The sequence below is a fragment of the Acomys minous genome (assembly GCF_964271855.1).
Source record: "Acomys minous genome assembly, chromosome: 12".
NCBI classification, from domain to species: Eukaryota; Metazoa; Chordata; class Mammalia; order Rodentia; family Muridae; genus Acomys; species Acomys minous.
Genome location: NC_140493.1, coordinates 73485856 through 73502906, shown reverse-complemented (window position 1 = coordinate 73502906; position 17051 = coordinate 73485856). Strand labels below are relative to the sequence as shown.

The 17051-nt window shown below is 50.6% G+C and overlaps 1 protein-coding gene across 3 annotated transcripts in view; it reads left to right on the top strand.

Moving 5' to 3' along the window:
- The window catches only part of MYO1D (myosin ID), a 303283-nt gene that overhangs the window by 281920 nt on the left and 4312 nt on the right, over positions 1–17051 (top strand). The window lies entirely within an intron of this gene.

Here is a 17051-nt window from a genome sequence, read left to right as displayed (position 1 = left end):
GTTTTGTGGTTTTAGTTCTGGTTTTTTGAGACAGGGTTTCTCTGTATAGCCCTGGCTGTCCAGGAACTCAATCCTTAGACTGGACTGGCCTCAAACTCCGAAATCCTCCTGCCTCTGCCTCTCAGTGCTGGGATTAAAGGCGTGCGCCGCCGCCGCCACCCAGCTCAAGGCATTTGTTGTAATATGGTATTTGGAAGGTTCGCCTGACTGCACAGGGTGAAGCTGATTAGCAGCCAGAGCCCCAGAGCTGTTCCTGCCATGGCCCTGAGTCAGTAGTTCTCCAGATCTGCTGTAACACCCACAAGCTCCCTCCACCATCCCTACGTTAGAAATAAACACACACATACACACACACACACACACACACACACACACACACACACACACACACACACACACACACCACACCTCCACCGTGGTGCTTGGGAACATATTACCTATGTATTTAATATTCTTGCTTGGTTTTTGTTGTTGCTGTTGGTTAGGGTGTGTGTGTGTGTGTGTGTGTGTGTGTGTGTGTGTGTGTGTGTGTGTGTGTGTGTGAAGGTGGTGGGATGGGATGAGATAGCCCTTGTGTGTTCCAGGTTGTCCTAGAAGTAGCTCTGTAGGCACAATAACCTTGAGCTCCTGGTCCTCTTGTCCCTACCTCCCAAATGCTGGAACTACAGCTGTGCCACCACACCTAGCTCCTTTCTTCTTCCCCTCCTCCTCATCCTCCTCTTTTTTTTTTTTCAGCATAATTTTATTTATTATACCAGAGAAGCAGGGAATTACACAGGCCTACTGAGGACTCACATATTCCAAGTAATTTGGATAAGTCTGAATTTTAAGCAGCACACAAAGTCACCCTAAAACAATTTACACATTCCAGAACACATGATGAGCTATACAGGCTGTGGCCTGTGTGTGGAGGACACTTATGCAAATATGCAAATCTAGCCTGTCTCTTCTCCCATCCAGCCCCATCCCCTTAGCCCCAGCCCCATCTAAATATCTGCCTGGAGATGGGGAGATCTTCTTCTTCCTCCTCTTCCTCCTCCTCCTCTTTTTCTTCTTCTTGTAAAATGGATTGTTTGTTGTTATTTGGGTTTGTTTGTTTGTTTGTTTCCAGTTTTTGAGATAGGGCTTCTTTATGTACAAAGCTTCGTAGCTTAGCTGTCTCGGATCTCACTCTGTAGACTATGCTGGCCTTGAACTCACAGAGATCCACCTACATGCAAAGTGCTTTTAATATTATTTCTTCAAGGAGGAATGTACAAGACTGGACTAGGTCCTTCATTCCAAGGTTCTATCACATTGTTTGAGACGGTTCAGGGAGAGGCTACAGGAGGCCAGCCTGGATTGCATGAGACCTATCTCAAAAAAACAAAAACAAAAACAAAAACTTTTAATTAAAGAGATCCAGAAATAAGCATTCTATATGTTTGTTGTTGTTTGTTTTACACTTTTCCTTATTTGCTTGTTTATTTACTTGATGGGGGAGCATGATAGGGAGTCTGCTCTCTTCTCTGACTCCGTGAGTCCCAGGATCCTACTCAGAACTTCGGTTTGGCAGCATCTTACCCCTAAGCCATCCTCCAGCCCAGGGCTTTTTGAGTTTGACTTTTTAAGGTTTCCAGCAACACTTTTCTTTTCTTTTTCTTTTCTTTCTTTCTTTTTTTTTTTTTAAACAGGGTTTTTCTGTGTAACCTTGGCTGTCCTAGACTCACTTTGTAGACCAGGCTGGCCTTGAACTCACAGCCATCTGCCTACCTCTGCCTCCTGAGTGCTGGGATTACAGACCTGGGCCACCATGCCCAACTTCGCTTTTCTTTCTTTTTCTTTGTGTATGTGGGAGGCGGGTACATGTGTACACATGTACGTGCATACACATGTACGTGTGTATGTGGATGCACACGAAGGTGCCGAGGAACGTGTTGGATGTGGGCATCCTGCTCTTTCACTGTCTGGTATATTCCCTGAACAGTCTCTTACTGAACCAACCCCAGCACTAAGGTTACAGGTACACATGACCACACAGATTTTTTATGCATTTTGTTGTATGAATAATTTATTTTCTAAATCAAATTTGGCCATAAGAATGTATGTGTAGGAAAATGTCTCTCCATGGTTTCAGACAACCTCTGAGGATCTTGGGCCACGTCCCCAGCTGATGAGAGAAGATGGGCACAGGTGCTTTGCTAAGCTGTTTCTTGGGCTGGTAACTGGGGCATGTATCTGAAGCAAAGCCAGACAAGCTCCTCACCCATGGTTCCCAGGCAGTGATCACATGGGGGACCCTGCCAGCTCCGCTCACCACACTGAGTGAAGCCGCCTTTGGGGGAAGGGCCCAAGCACTTTCAGGGCCACGGCTTTTCAGCTGCTTTTCAGCATCTGAGGTGTAATCAAGAGAGAGGAGTGTTGCTGTGCAGTCTCCCAGAAATGGAGTCTACGCACAGGACGCAGAGCAGGGCTGAGGCCAGTGTACCGTAGGCAGCTACTGTGAGCAGACACCTCCGCAGCACTTCACCCTACCTCAGGGTGCTCCCAGGGCCCCCTTTCCTTCAAAGCCTCCAGGCCCCTTCTGTGACAGCCATTTAACACAGACATGGAACTGTCTAATCAGGACACGCACCATTTTCCAGACTTGCCCCAGCAGCGGTGACCTAAATATTACTCAGGGTGTCTAACATCTAGCCCCAGAGGAAGAGTGTCTTTGGTTTGATTGTTCTCATGCTAATGAAGTTGGGCCAGTAATTCCAAGTCCCCTTCAAGATGGCTGAGTCACTTGAGGCTGTGACTTAGCCCTTTAGAAAACACTGTTGTGGTGAAATTATTCACTTTCCAGTAAGAATCACTTGCACACCCACTCAGTCTCATTCGTCCTATCTTTTTTTTTTTTTTTTTTTTTTTTTTTTTGATGTGTGAAGCAAATGAGTAGGGATGGAGGGCCTGGTGGAAATGGCCCCACCCACTCAGCCAGCTAGAGGGTCAACCTTTGAGAAATGTGGCTAGCCCGCTTCCAAGCCAAGAGACGTCACGAACGCAGTGGCAGATTGTTGAACTCTCTCTCTCCGATGACCCAGCAGGCAGTAAATAAGGCCTGCGTTAGAAGCCACTAAAGCCATAAATACACCCAGCAGGGAAGTCCATCTGAACTGCCCACCTAGGCGGTGGCTGCAGTTGGCCTTCTACTAAAAGTGTATTTGCACTCAAGGTCACACCAGATTTGGCAAGATGCCACATGTGAGAACCCTTCACATTAAACTCTCTTGGGGGTGGGGACAGGACTTAAATCAAGTTAGTGATCACAGAGAAAATGAGGATTCTTTGCAGTACACAGGAAAAGCACATATGTGGCTTCAGAAAACTCACATTCCAGCCAGCAAGCTCCAGCCCATATCTAAACAGCCATTTCTGGAAACTTAAAGAAAAAAGAAAGAAAGAAAAAGGAAATACACACACACACACAACAAGAGAGTGTTGTCAGATGGACTTGAGCCCTGAGGGCCTGGGATGTGTCCACCCTCAGCAGCGTGGCCAGTGGCTTTTGTGATGTGGGGTTCCAGAGTAAGAAGGGCTGGACCTCGGCCACTGGCCCCCTCTCATTATTGTGCCAGAAATAGATGCTCCACCCCAGGGAAAAGGAAGCAAGGCTGCGTGGAATGTGTCCTCCACTGGACTGCTGCTCTGCTCTGCCTGACGTGATCGCCGGTGCCCTCATTCTGTAGCAGAGGCATTAAGTAAGAACCTGACGATTGATGCATTATGTACTCGCCTAAAATAGCAAATGCAGAATAGAGAAGGCAGAGAGCTGCTAGGCAGCATGCGAACATATCAGTGGGAGCCTGCCTAGCCTCTGTTCGCAGCAGCATGAAAGCGTGCGCTGGAGGAGGGGGTATTTTCCATGAATAGCGCTCCTGAGGTAGAGGCTCCCTAACCACAGTGAGACAGGCACATGTTTAGCTGACATGACTGAGTGCAAACCCTTCCGTTCTCAAACAGGTAGTAGAAAGTGGGCAGTTGTTCCTTTTCCTCTGTGTGCTGGGGTTGCTTTATGAGTTGTTCTGTTTTAACCTCCTTAATACAAAAATCCCCACTTACTTGCTCCCTGGTGAAATTACCCATGGGTTACACCTGCCTAGGTGGGCATCAAAGCTTAGTGACAACAAAGTGGAAAGTTTTTTAAAAAGTACCAGATTATCAATACAGAGAAGAAAGTACCATTTTTTGTCAGCTTGTACAGGATTTTAAAATACCCAAAAACAAGTAAAAATGGTCTTCCAGACCCCACAAGCTTTCCCACGGAAGCAGCACAACAGCGAGTTGTTTCTTAGGAAGCCAGAGATGGTCAGGAAGAGGCCTGAGATGGGAGTCCATGGGCCCTCTCAGCCTTTCCCCTGGGGATGGAACCCGGCCAGCACTGCAGCCTCAGAGTGTTTGACCAACACTCCTTACATGCCTGCACCTCCTGAACGCACTCTGCCTCACTAGCAGCCAGGAATGGGACACTTGTCCATGCCGTACTGCACCGACTGCCACACATGTATGGTAGTTTCCCTTAAACCTCACCACATCCTGAGCCTGGTGTGGTGGCACACACCTTTAATCCCAGCACTCGGGAGAAAGAAGCAGGCGGATCTCTGTGAGTTCAAAGCGAGTCCAGGACAGCCAAGACTACACAGAGAGACCCTGTCTTGGAAAAAAATAACTCACCAAGTCCTTTGTAAGAGAGATGTAGCCTTCATGGAACTCCCAGAGCCAGAGAACTGGAAAATAAGTCCTGGACTAGCTAATTCCAGGCTCAGATTCTGCCTTCTAGATTCCTACCGTGTTCTCTTTTGACCTGGAAAGACAGAACCAGGAAGACTCTGCCCCATCTCTTCCTGCTAGACTTATACCTGACCTTGGTATATTTTAAATAAGGTTCTAGAAGTTAGTATCCTAGGCTTTTTCCAGACTGTAAACAGACACGTTGGCAGCCCTAAAATGGTGACACAAACTGTCATTCAACAATTCATAACTAGCTGATTGTCACCGGAGAGCCTCTAAATCCTTCCAGCCCCAGCACAGTTTTGGATGACTTGCAAAGCAAGCATTATACCACCTTCCTTCCCTCCTCCTCCTCCTTCACGGTTACCCTGTCGATTCCAGAAGCAGTGTTGGTGGTTTCTTTTGAACACTTTTTTAAAATTGATTTCTTATTTATTTTTATGTGCACTGGTGTTTCACGTGCACGTGTGTCTGTGTGAGGGTGTGGGATCCTCTGGAACTGGAGTAACAGACAGTTCTGAACTGACATGTGGGTGCTGGGAATCGAACCTCGGTCCTCTGGAAGAACAGCCAGTGCTCTTAACCGCTGAGCCATCTCTTCAGCCCCAGAAGCAGTGTTTTTAAATTTCACTTTCAGATAAATGCTTTGTGCACGATGGTAGCACAGGCCTTTAACCCGTGAGAGTCAGCCTGGTCTATGTAACAAGTTCCAACTAAGGCTGTATAGTGAGACCCTGTCTCAAAAACAAAAACTGCAAGTGAGCAATATTGAAAATGGCAGGCTGCAGAAAAAGCTCAGTGACTAAATGCATGGTCTTGCAAGGGACCTGCATTCAGTTCCCAGCACACTTATCAGGCACCTTACAACTGCTTATAACACCCATCTCTGGCCTCCACAGGCACCTGCACTCAGTGCGCAAGCGCGCGCGCGCACACACACACACACACACACACACACACACACACTTGCTAAAAAGTTAGTCTAAACCAAATTTAAAAAGTGTTAGAAAAAGACAAGAGTGACTGCTACCAGTGGTTGAAGGCACAGGCCCTGCTTCTGCAGTTTCTCTTTCTCTTTCTTTCTTTTCTTTTCTTTTTTTTTTTTTTCCCTAGGACAGGGTCTCTGCATAGCGCTGGCTGTCCTGAAACTCACTCTGTAGGCCAGAATGGCCTCCAACTCACAGAGCTCCCCTTGCCTCTGCCTCCTGGGTGCTGGGACTAAAGGCGTGCGTCACCATGCCCGGCTCCTTTACGCATTCATTCATTCATGCATTCATTCCTTCACTCACTTATGGCTTTCTCGGGACGCGGTCTCATGTAGCCCTGCCTGGCTTTGAACTTACTGTGTGTCTAAGAATGACTTTAGAGAGCTGATCTCCTGCCTCCACATCCTGAGTGTTAGGCAGGATTGCAGGTGTGCACTATCACACCCAGCCCTACCCTCGTACACAGCAGAGGCCCCTGTAACCCCTTACACGGTCTTTCTGATGAATTATTTAAAACGCAGGTCCTGGGAGGCAGTTCTTGTGTGAAGTACATCTTCCTGAGTCACACCTCCTCCTCCTGTGAGGGAGAAAGCTATGGGTCTTGCATACTCCTGGGTCTGCATGATGCATAGTGAAACCCTGTGGGTTTTCCAGAGCTGTCTTCAGCGCTACCCCCAAGGCCGTCTCTTTCTCTCCAGCTCCCTCACCAGCACCCAAACTGAGATCTGGAGCCATGATCAAGTTTACATTCAGTCAGCTGCCAAGTCCTCTTTTGTGGGCATCTCTCTGTTGACTGTCTTGCTCTTTTAATGACCTTGGCCCAACTTGCTTCCTAACTCCTCTTCCTCCCTCCAAATGTCCCATTCACCTATTTTGTGCATTATTTGCCTTGTCTCCATCAGTTCCCTGGATTGGTGATTCTACTGAGTGGTAACTGTATGCCAGGCACCCTTTTGGCACAAGGTCCCCTTCTCCCATAGAGCTTTCTTTGATGGATGGAAGCCAGGGAGAGACACAAGGCAGCCAGGAATTCAGACAGTGGTGAGCACGTGGAAGGAAATAGCATCCCTCATCCTCCCTACTAAGGGATTCTCGCTGCCCACAGGTTCGGCCTGGACATCTCACCTCTCAGCTGCCTGCCAGCCTGGCTGGACACATCTCCACCACAACCTCCTAATGAGTCCTGGACTCACTGTCTAAATCCTCCTCCTCCCCCTCCTCCCGTGGGCAGGGGAGCTCCAGCCAAGCTCTAGGGGGAGGGGAGCTGGGACTTGAGGGATGTTATTAGTGACTAGTGCGTGAGTCACCACCAGCCCTGGCACACCAGGCTCAGTGTGCTTGGCACCCACTTTCGTAGCTGCATCCTGCTCCATGCCCATACGGACTCTGATGCAGAACAGGCCCTAACTTCTCCCGCTCCCCAGAGTGCTGGGAGCCTAAGCCACTAGGAAGATCTGCCTGGAAAGCCACAGGATCTTTAGCACACTTCCTACACCTCCCAAGGCTGGAGGGGGGCGGCACCCTTCACCCATCTGCCTCCCTCCCCAGATAGTGAGCTCCCGAAGAACAAAGGCTGTGTCATCACTGTCTTGTAGCCCAGACTTCTCATCTCACTGCGTAGAACAGGTTGCCACGTCCATGCTCAGGCAGCACCTGGCATCTGAATCCAGAGAGTCAAGAGTTGAGATCAGCCTGGGCTACATCATGAGAACCTGTCTCACAAGTGAGAAACTAAGCAAAGACTGCTGGGAACTCTGTTGTTGTTGTTGTTGTTGTTGTTGTTGTTGTTGTTGTTGTGTTTTTGGTTTTTTGAGACAGGGTCTCTCTGTGTAGCCTTGGCTGTCCTGGACTCACTTTGTAGACCAGGCTGGCCTCGAACTCACAGAGATCCGCCTGCCTCTGCCTCCCAAGTGCTGGGATTAAAGGTGTGCACCACCACACCCCGCACCTGGAGTATTTGTATGTGGGTTGTTTTAAACATTCTCAGGTGTCAGGGAGTGGGATTCAAACTGGCTTCCTGTGCGCACAACTTGTGGATCCGAGTACCTTGAGCTTAAATAAGCTCAGATGTACCACTATTCCTGACAGGCCCCTGAGATGTCCGTCCAGAGGGAATCACAGGTGCTGGTCAGGTTCCATCCAGTCTTATTTAGCGCCTTCATTAACGATGTGAACAGAAAATAAATACCAGTATGCACATGGTGCTAACTGTGGAGGTGCTGTGAACAGAAGTGTGGAGAAAGGAGAAACAGAAACGTAAGCAGGAAACAGCAGAGATGTTAAAGAGAAAATAACCTCAGCACAACAAAGATTAAAAAAAAACAAAACTCTGAAACAGATACAAAACAAATCCCTCAGGATCCTTCACATAAAGAGATGTGAAGTTAAGGAGGGCGAGGCTGTTGCCCATGGCCCCCGGAGCTTCTTGAGAGAGGATGGGCTACTGCCAGGTCCCCCTGAAGCCGCGCAGTCCCGTCCACCGAGGCGTGGTCTGCTAGGTGTTGGCCCTATTTTCTTGTAGTAAAGGTTTGGCTTGTCAGTTTGTTACTTCTGGGTGGTGGTGATGGTGTTTGCATCTGAGAGAGAGCTGTACTCCGCAGTTGCGTCTTTGTACTTTGGCTTTGGAAGGCCGCCGTTTCCCTCCAGGCATAGTGCACAGCATTAATTTGGGCATTTTGGCCAAGACAGGAATGCACCTTGAGAGAGCGATGTGCTCTAATGTTAAAATGGGGCATTCCCACGCCTACAGTTGTGATTGGGACAGGGATGAATCATAGTGCGCATCCCCCCACCCCACCCCCGTGAGTCCAGCCTCCAGCACATGTCTTCGGCCACCTTGCAAGAGGAGGGCTTGGGGTACACAGAGAGCAGGAGCCTCAGCCTTTCAGTTGACAGAAATAGCACTGGAAACATCCACAGAGCAGGGATCTTCCCCAGGCACTCCACCTGGGAGGCAGACAAAATATGTCCTGAGAGGCTGGCTGTGGAGCTCAGTGAGGAGGACTTGCCTAGCATACGAGGGCCTGGGTTTAATTCCAGCACTAGAAAGGGAGGAAAGGTACCCTCAGAAATCAGAAACTGCACACGTGGAGAGCACCCCTCCTGACAGCCTGGCATCCTCCGTGCCTGGAAGCATTTGCCTTCCAGCCAGGAGGAAGCTGAGGTATGGAGGAAGCAACACCCAGCGGAGAAAGGCAAGCGAGCCACTGCAGAGTCACAGCTGCAGGTCAGTGTCCATCCCAGCCACAGATACAGGTGCTTTTTCCTGTGCCCCACCAGGCCTGGGCCCTGCTCTGCACAAGGCTCAGAGAGCGCTAAGGACAGAGGAACAGACTGGAGGTTGAAAGAATCTCTGGAGGGGCAGATACTTTGCATGTGCTATGTCCCAGCTTTGAAAAGTTAACTTCTGCTTCCTCCTCTATAAAGGAAGGTAACGGCAGTCCCTCATGACTCTGGGAGGGATTAAATGAAATGGTGCAATCGCAGTGTTTAATGCAGTGTCTACTACAGGGTAAGTTCTTAATAGATGATTTCCAATCCCCAACCCAGCCCAAGACCCCTAACAGTTAGCCCGAGGCATGCTGCCAACCAGCCCTAGCCAGCAGCCAGCCTAGTGACCACTGGAAATCTCTACAACACTCTGTAGCATAAACTGAGAAATTTGCAGAGAACCAGGGTCCACTCATCTGCGTCAACCCTCCAGAGCTAGGAATGGCTTGTTCATTGATGTCAAGTCCCAAACCCCATCAGTCCTGCCCTGTAAGATGGCAGCAGTGGGGCACTCGCCTGGCATCTATGGGTGCCTTACTCAACCTTGCTGCTGTGGGGGAAAGGGTTAAATCTACCCACTCACATGTTATACACCCTCACAAATGTTTTATCTCCCTTAGAATCTCCTTAGAAACGGGGCATTTCTGAGCATTAAGGTTTACAGGGCACGTAGATACACTTTAGAGACGAGTCCTCCAAATCTCAAAAGGCACCCCTTGAGCCTGGCATGGCGGTACACACCTTTGATCCCAGCATTTAGGAGGCAGAGGCACACAGATCACTGTGAGTTCGAGGCCAGCCTGGTCTACAAAGCTGTCCAGGACAGCTAAGGCTACACAGAGAAGCCCTGTCTTGGAAAAGAAAAAAGAAAAGAGGCGCTCCTTGAATAGTGAGTGTTCCTTGTGTCTCTTACTAATACTACACATGAACATTCCCTCACACAGAGCAAGGCACGTGAACCTCCTCTGGCCGCCTCTGGGCCCAGGCGTGGATCTGATGGTCCCCCAACCACCATCTCCCCACTCAACAGCCCCACTTGAAAGCTGCACAGGCGCTGGCCTTGTCTTCCGGTTACTGTCTCATAGCTCAGTTAGTACCAACTGCTTTCTTAATCATGTCCCTAAAATTATTCCACAGACCCTGGTGTGCCCCTGATCTGTGTCAGACACTGTAGCGGGAGCAGGCAGTACTCAGTGCCCACTGCTCAAAAGCACAGCTAGTGATGACATCATGTCCAGAGGCTAAGCCTGGGTCACTGGGGTTAAGTCCTACCTTCGTGACTCCAGGCCTTGTTTCTGAAAGTGGAACTTGAACTGATGTTCATAATAGTCCAGTGTATCCTCTGCTGCCTAGTCTGATGGCCTGGGCAACAACCAGCACAGGTGTGTGTCCTCACTGCTCCGATGATGCCCAGCTCAGTTGGCATCCGGCAAGGGCTGCCTTCTCACCATGACCTGACATAAAGGAACAGCAAGCTGTGTGTCTCTCAGATCAAGACTCCACTTTTGGCTAGGGATGCAGCCTAATGTAGAGCACATGCTTAGCTCTGAACACATGCTTAGGGTCAAGATATTGTGTTAATTTGGTACAATCCATAGCATCATTGCTTTATTTGATTTGATTACATGTTTACGTTGTAGATTTCCTTTATTATGTGTATGAATGTTTTGCCTGTATTGTATGTATGTGTATCACGTGTGTGCCTGGTGCCTGCAGAGATCAGAAGAAAGCATTGGATCCCCTGGGTCTTGTGGGTGCTGGGAACCTAACCTGGGTCTTGGAGAAGAGCAGCCCATGCTCTTGACCACTGAGCTATTTCTTCAAGCCAATCATTGTGATTTCTGTGTCTCTATAATACCTTATAAGTGTATATTTTAGGTCAACCTGAGAAAACCCTTTAAGTAGTTTATCTACTTGAACAGTTTATCCATTTGTACAGTTTTTTGCTTTTGTATATTCAAGATTATCTATGAATATTCTCTGTGGTTGAGCATTTTTAATAACGTTTTCAGGTACACACACGCATGTTAAAGAGGTCCGTTCCCTCCTGCCACCGTGTAGGTTCTGGGCACTGAATCAGGTTGTCAGGCAGCAAGCACCTCTACCCACTGATCCTCCTTGCTGGCACAGTTTTAAACTAAGATATGAACAATATACATTTTATTTTTGAGATAATTGCATTTCTTCCTTCCCTTTCCTCCCTCCAAACCTTCTAGATAACTCTCCCCACATTCTTTCAAATTCATGGCCTCTTGTTTCATTGAGTCTTTTTCTTCCTGTGCTCCTGTGAAGGAAGTTGGGGTCCTCCTCCACCCCATCTTCCCTAGTAAGAGGAGCTGGCATGTTCACTGGGACACCTCGCTGTCTTCTTGTTGTTGGCAGCTAGGATTTTAGCTCAGCATTGCCTTGTTTCAGTGCTGGGGATCAGACTCAGAGCCTGGCGGGTGCCAGCTTCCAGTCTTTAAGCCACCAGCGAGGCAGGTTCACGCTCGTTCTGAGAACAGCCGTGCTCCCCATGAACTGTATGGTCTGTGGGTTTTCCCATTCACTTGCTCCGTTGCCCTGGTCCCTCTGCTGTGTCCTGCAGTGACCACACAACAGTTAGGCTTGGTGAGTGTATTTTGTGGCTCTGCCTGTGTGATGAGGCCACCAGTCCTCTGCGAGCATCATTCTTGTCTTCTTGCCTCTGGTGGTCCACAGTGGGTTCACCCTTCAGAGATGCAGAGGGCTGGAACCCTGCCTTTTCCTGAGAATTGTTTATGCCCCACCTAGTGCCTCTCTGCCATCCTGGGAGGCTGGCTGCTTCTGTGTCCTTTGCACAGGCTGGACAGCCGCTGGAGAGCCCAGAAGCATCGGCGTTGGCTCTGCACAACTCTGCTCAAGCCAGCAGCACTTCCGGGGTGCCAGCCCGACGTTCCATTCTTACAGCAGGCCCCCACGCTTATCCCTGGCACCTGTCGGCTGTTTCTGTTCCTTTGGCATCCACTGCGGCTCCCATGCTCTCTGTGGAACCCTACAGCACGGAGCCGCATGCAGGAGGCAGGCTTGTCAGGCCTGCCCTTCACTAGGATGAGCACAGCAGAGGTCCACACTGCAGTCTGAGTGAATACCCTGGGAGGAATGAGGGGGGACTGGAGAGTGAGTGACAGCAGGGGGTGGCAGGCCTCTGGGGGCCTGTTCCAGACTCTGCTCACAGCGTGGAGGGGGTGCAGAGTGTGTGTGACGCAAGCGGGTGTGGGGCAGAGAAGACAGAAACCAGTTGATCCACAGTGGTCACTAGGAAGGCTGGGAAAGGGCAGTCCGCAGAACTGGCTCTGGCCTGCGTGGATAGTGGAGGCGGAGGAAGCTGAGCTGACTCCCAGCTACCGGCTTCTGTGAGGAGGGTGTCTAGACTGGACTCTTGGCAGGTCTGACAAGGGATGAAGCCAAGAGGGTGTGCTCTGTGTTGCTCATGCTAAGACTCGGTTGCCTGTGGAGTATTGAGGGATCTCTCAGAAGTGGCTAAGAATGTGCTGGAACCTCATGCTTGAGTGGGGACAATGATTAGGTCATTATCTATCATTAAAACCACATGGGCGGGTGTTACCACTGTGTGGTAACATATAAAATCTAATGAACATGCAGCAATATTTGAGAATCGTAAAATAAAGCCAGGAAGGCTCTTGAGGAGCCTTGGTTATCCTTGAGACTGAGCTCTGATGCTGCCTCCTTGGGGAAATTTATGCAGCCACCATGACCAGGTGCCTCTTCAGTGTGGCCCATGCCCATCACAGGGTGCAAGGGCTGGCTGTCTGGATCCACTGATGTGTACTCTCTGGACCAGTGATTCTCAGTCTGTAGGTCAGAACCCTTTGGCAAACCTCTGTCTCTAGAACAGTAGCAAAATTGGTTATGAAGTAGTAACGAAAATAATTTTACAGTTGGGGGTGAGGTCACCACAACAGAAGGAACTATATTAAGGGGAGGGTTGAGAGCCACTGCTCTGAACACGGCACAACACACCCCGAGCACTCAATGTGGCGAGTCAAGGAGGCAGGAAAGAGATAGACTTGGAATCACTTAAGGAGAAGGAGGACGTGATGAAAGTGGAGTGGGTCCCCTCCGGGGTCTGGACAGCAAAGCAGCTGAGGCTAGGGCAGAGGCAGGCCCTGGGGTTCCCAGCTGTTTTATTACTGCTATATGGTTCTGCTTCATCCCCTACCAGCTACACAGACAGGAAGCGCAGCACCGCTGTCTCCTCCCTACACAGGAGCCAGACCCGTCAGCTTGCTTTAGAAGCAGCTGTGGTGCAATCCTGACCAAACCAGAAGTAGCGTTTCCCCAGCAGGATTTTGAAAGAGCTGCCCTGCACGCGCAGGGAGGCTGCTCCCTGAAGCAGAGCACACACAGAAAGCTACAGACACGCAGTCCTTGTGTGAGCTAGTGCGGCGTGCCTCACGTCCTAGTGACGTCCACTGGGGTATGGCTCCAGGGCTGGTTGCACAGCCTGTGAAATACTTTTCATCGCTTTGTGACCAGACAACAAAGAACACTGCACTAACTTCACAGGGACACTTCTATCCCTCCCAGAGTCCCAGTGCTGCACCCCACTTCCATGCTGGCCAGGCCAGACTGCCTTCAACATCCCGGGCCACTTTCTTGGGTCGGCTTCGGTCTAGAGACTGCATTTCCCGGCTGACCAGGGGCCTGAGCAAGGAGGGACATTCTTCCAAGCTGACTCAGCTCCTGGACATCCGTGGTCATCCCCTCGTGGGTACACGCCTCGCTCTGTGGCTATCCATCCTTACACGGCAGCTCTAATAAGCAGAAGACGGGAGTCTAAGTGAGGAAGGAAAGAAAGTCACTTGCTAAGGGCCATTTGCCTGCAACGATGGCTGAGAACAGATGACACGAGATCAAAGTCCCCAAATACCACAATTTGCTGAGCCACTAAATCCTGTAACAGAAGCTGGGGAGGAAAGGCCCCTCCCCCACAGCCAGCCTCCCTCAGCAGCTGTCATTTGGCATGGCACACCATCGGAGGGAGACACCCTGTCTCCCTCTCTATTTTCTGTTAAAGCGAGGGAAGAGCTCTGACTCTTCATGCCCCCAGTGTGTGCTGGGGCTCGAGCCAGGGCTGAGGCCCTGCTCGCTGCGCCATGGCACCCACTCTCCTGTGCCTGCTGCAACTGCACCGGCTCCAGGGTCACACAAAACCTCTTGCTGGCTTCATTGTTTTGAAAGAGTCTCATTCTGTGAGCTAACATGTTTAGTCTTACTGTACTACAGTCACTTTTGGTTGAACTTAAGACCGTCCCCTAAAGCTGGGCAGTGGTGGCACACAGCCAGGGACACACAGAGAAACCCTATCTCAGAATTAATTACTTAAAGAAAAAAGAAAGAGAGCTTCCCCTTAAAACCATGTTTTCTCCTTTATGCCCTCTAAACGTTACTGTAGAAAAAGCACGCTGAACAGCATTATCCACTGTGGACAGTGTTGTACAACTGTCACCTCTGCCTACTTCTAGAATATTTCTCCCACTCCAAACGGAAACCTAAGCAGCCCCGCTACTCTCACCCCCCCTGGAGGCCCCTTGCAAAGCTGAGCTACTGTGTCTCTGCCCATGTGTCTGGATGGCATATTTCCTGTACTGGGGTCTTACAGTGTGCGGCCTGCTGTGGCTGCTCCTCTCAGAGCTCGTCTCCCTGTGTGGATGTTACTCCCTTTGCTGCTGAGTCCACTGGGCAGTAATCGCCCAGGGAACGGATGCATGTACCACTCTGTGTCCCTCCGCTCAACCACTGACGGGCAAGTCAGTTGCCCCTGCCTTTTGTAAATACCTCTGCCATGAAAATTGATGTGCAGAGTCTCGTCTCAACACCTGCTTTCATTTCTCTTTGGTACGCACCCGAGAGTGGAGTTGCTAGGCCGCCCGGGCGAGAGCTGTTTAGTGTCCTGTGGGACTGTGAAGCTGGAGCCATGTTTGCTTCCTGTGCACATGCAGTGTGTCGGTGGCAAGCCGTGCCCTGCAAAGCCTTTTCTCCTCTCTGCCACTATGAACTCAACCCCCTCCCCCCACCCCACCCCCCACCCGCTTCTTCCTGAACCTCACTGCAGCCTCACAAAGATGGCTGGACACCCAGTGGGTCATTCAGGGCTGTGCCAAGGAAAAGAACAGGAGCCTGGAGACATTGCATTTCTCACAGTGACAACACCGACTGCTGCTTTTCTGAGGAGCTGCCTGCCTCCTGGGACTCCCCCACTCCACAAGCCATCTGGCCACTCTGCCTCTGGAATGAGTTCCCTGAGTGGGTGTTTTGGGCCTCGGAGGATCATGGCCAGTTGGGCGTAGTGCCCCCCTCGCTATGAGGCTGGGGTAACTGAACAAAGTGCTGGGAATGGCCAGTCTGAGGCCTGTGATGGCATGCTGACCCAATAAGCCCAGGACCAATGACCCGGCTAGGATGACTCATCTGTACTGGGAGCCCTCCTGGACCGCCAGGCACAGTGATCCCAGGCCCCCAGAGAGCCCGCACCCTGCAGGCACCTGTAACCCAAACACGGAGAGTAAAGCCGTGCATATGGATAAGGGTCCCCACACCTGTGAGGTTGAGACACGAGCTGAGGATACTCAGGGTATGTAGCGCCAGGCAGGGCGCCATTCCAAACAGAAACAGCCATGTGGCTTATGGGCTGACATGTGCAAAGAGCGTAAACGTAAGTACCAGTGGCTGCCCTGAACCAGCTCTAACAGAGCTCCTTAGCACGTGACTAAAGGAGTGAAAGTAGATAGTGTCCACTTCCCACAGACGGAGCTCACGTCTTTCTAAATGGCCTCTGTGCATTGGTCACCAGACTGCAGATCCCAGGAGGAAGGGCAGCCTGCCACAGTACAGGGGGGAAAAGCTGTCTCCAATTATGTATTTGTTTTCTGTGTTCCTGGGGCTCAACACCTTGAGGTAAACACGGGGTAAAAGCTGGAGAGCAGATGGCAGAATTGATCATGATGACAACAAAATAACTCTTCACCTGTCCTCACTACAAATAGGTGAAGAACAGATTCTCCCATACACCTGGAATCTTTAAGAGACTCACAGGAGCTTGGGCAAGCCCAAGAGCCAACAGGACCAGAATCTAGGCCTGGAGCCCCAGCCTTGTATTTAAAGATCTGAAATTAATCAAAAGCGACCTCATGGGCTCAGAGCACCCTACCCTAGGATGGAGAGTTGGATGCGGTGGCTCATGCCTAGGCCTGCGCACAAGCTCAGCCTGACATATAAGCGCGCGCGCGCACACACACACACACACATACACACACACACACACACACGAGAGAGAGAGACAGAGACAGAGAGAGAGATATCTCCCCTCAGAAGGAAAAAGGAAAAGAAGAAAAGAGGGAAGAGGGAGGGATGTGGAGGCACGGCATCATTTCTTTCCATCCTAGCTGCACCACTGAGGGTGGTGCTAGGAACTGGGAGTTCAGGGTTCCACACAGACAGAATCTGTGGTTTAGAGTAGAGGTGGCAGGCCCAGAAACATGGTTGGGTGTGGCAATGAGGAAAAGGCTTTCCTCATGTCTGTACTTTGTTTTTCTCTGGCTACCCCCCTTGTCGCCAGAGGACCAGGACATAGCTACCCCAGCAAGCTCCCTGGGGCGGGCTGAGGCCCAGCACTCCCCATAGGAGGAAAGGATGCCCAGCGCTCTCCTGAGTCAGGGAAAGAGCTCCTGCTTCAGAGGTGGGGACCCTCCACAGAGAAAGGGGGGCCCAGAGCTGTCTGCACCATGGTACAGTAGAACCCGATCCCCTGGCCCTGCCTTCCTCCAGCAGTGGCGTCCTCTGGAAGGGAGGGGCCAGCCAACCGCAGTGGCCCTAACTTGAACTTCAGCCTCTCAGGATATGGTTCTGCACAGCTCTGTACTGGAAGGTCCCTGAGAAAGAGGACTGTCCCCCTCCTGCCCTTCTGTCTGCTTCCTGTCCCAGCTGGTATTTACCCCATAGTGCTTAGGGACTGACTGGCTGACTGGGACAAAAAGGGGTAAAGGAAAGAAAGCAGGAGAT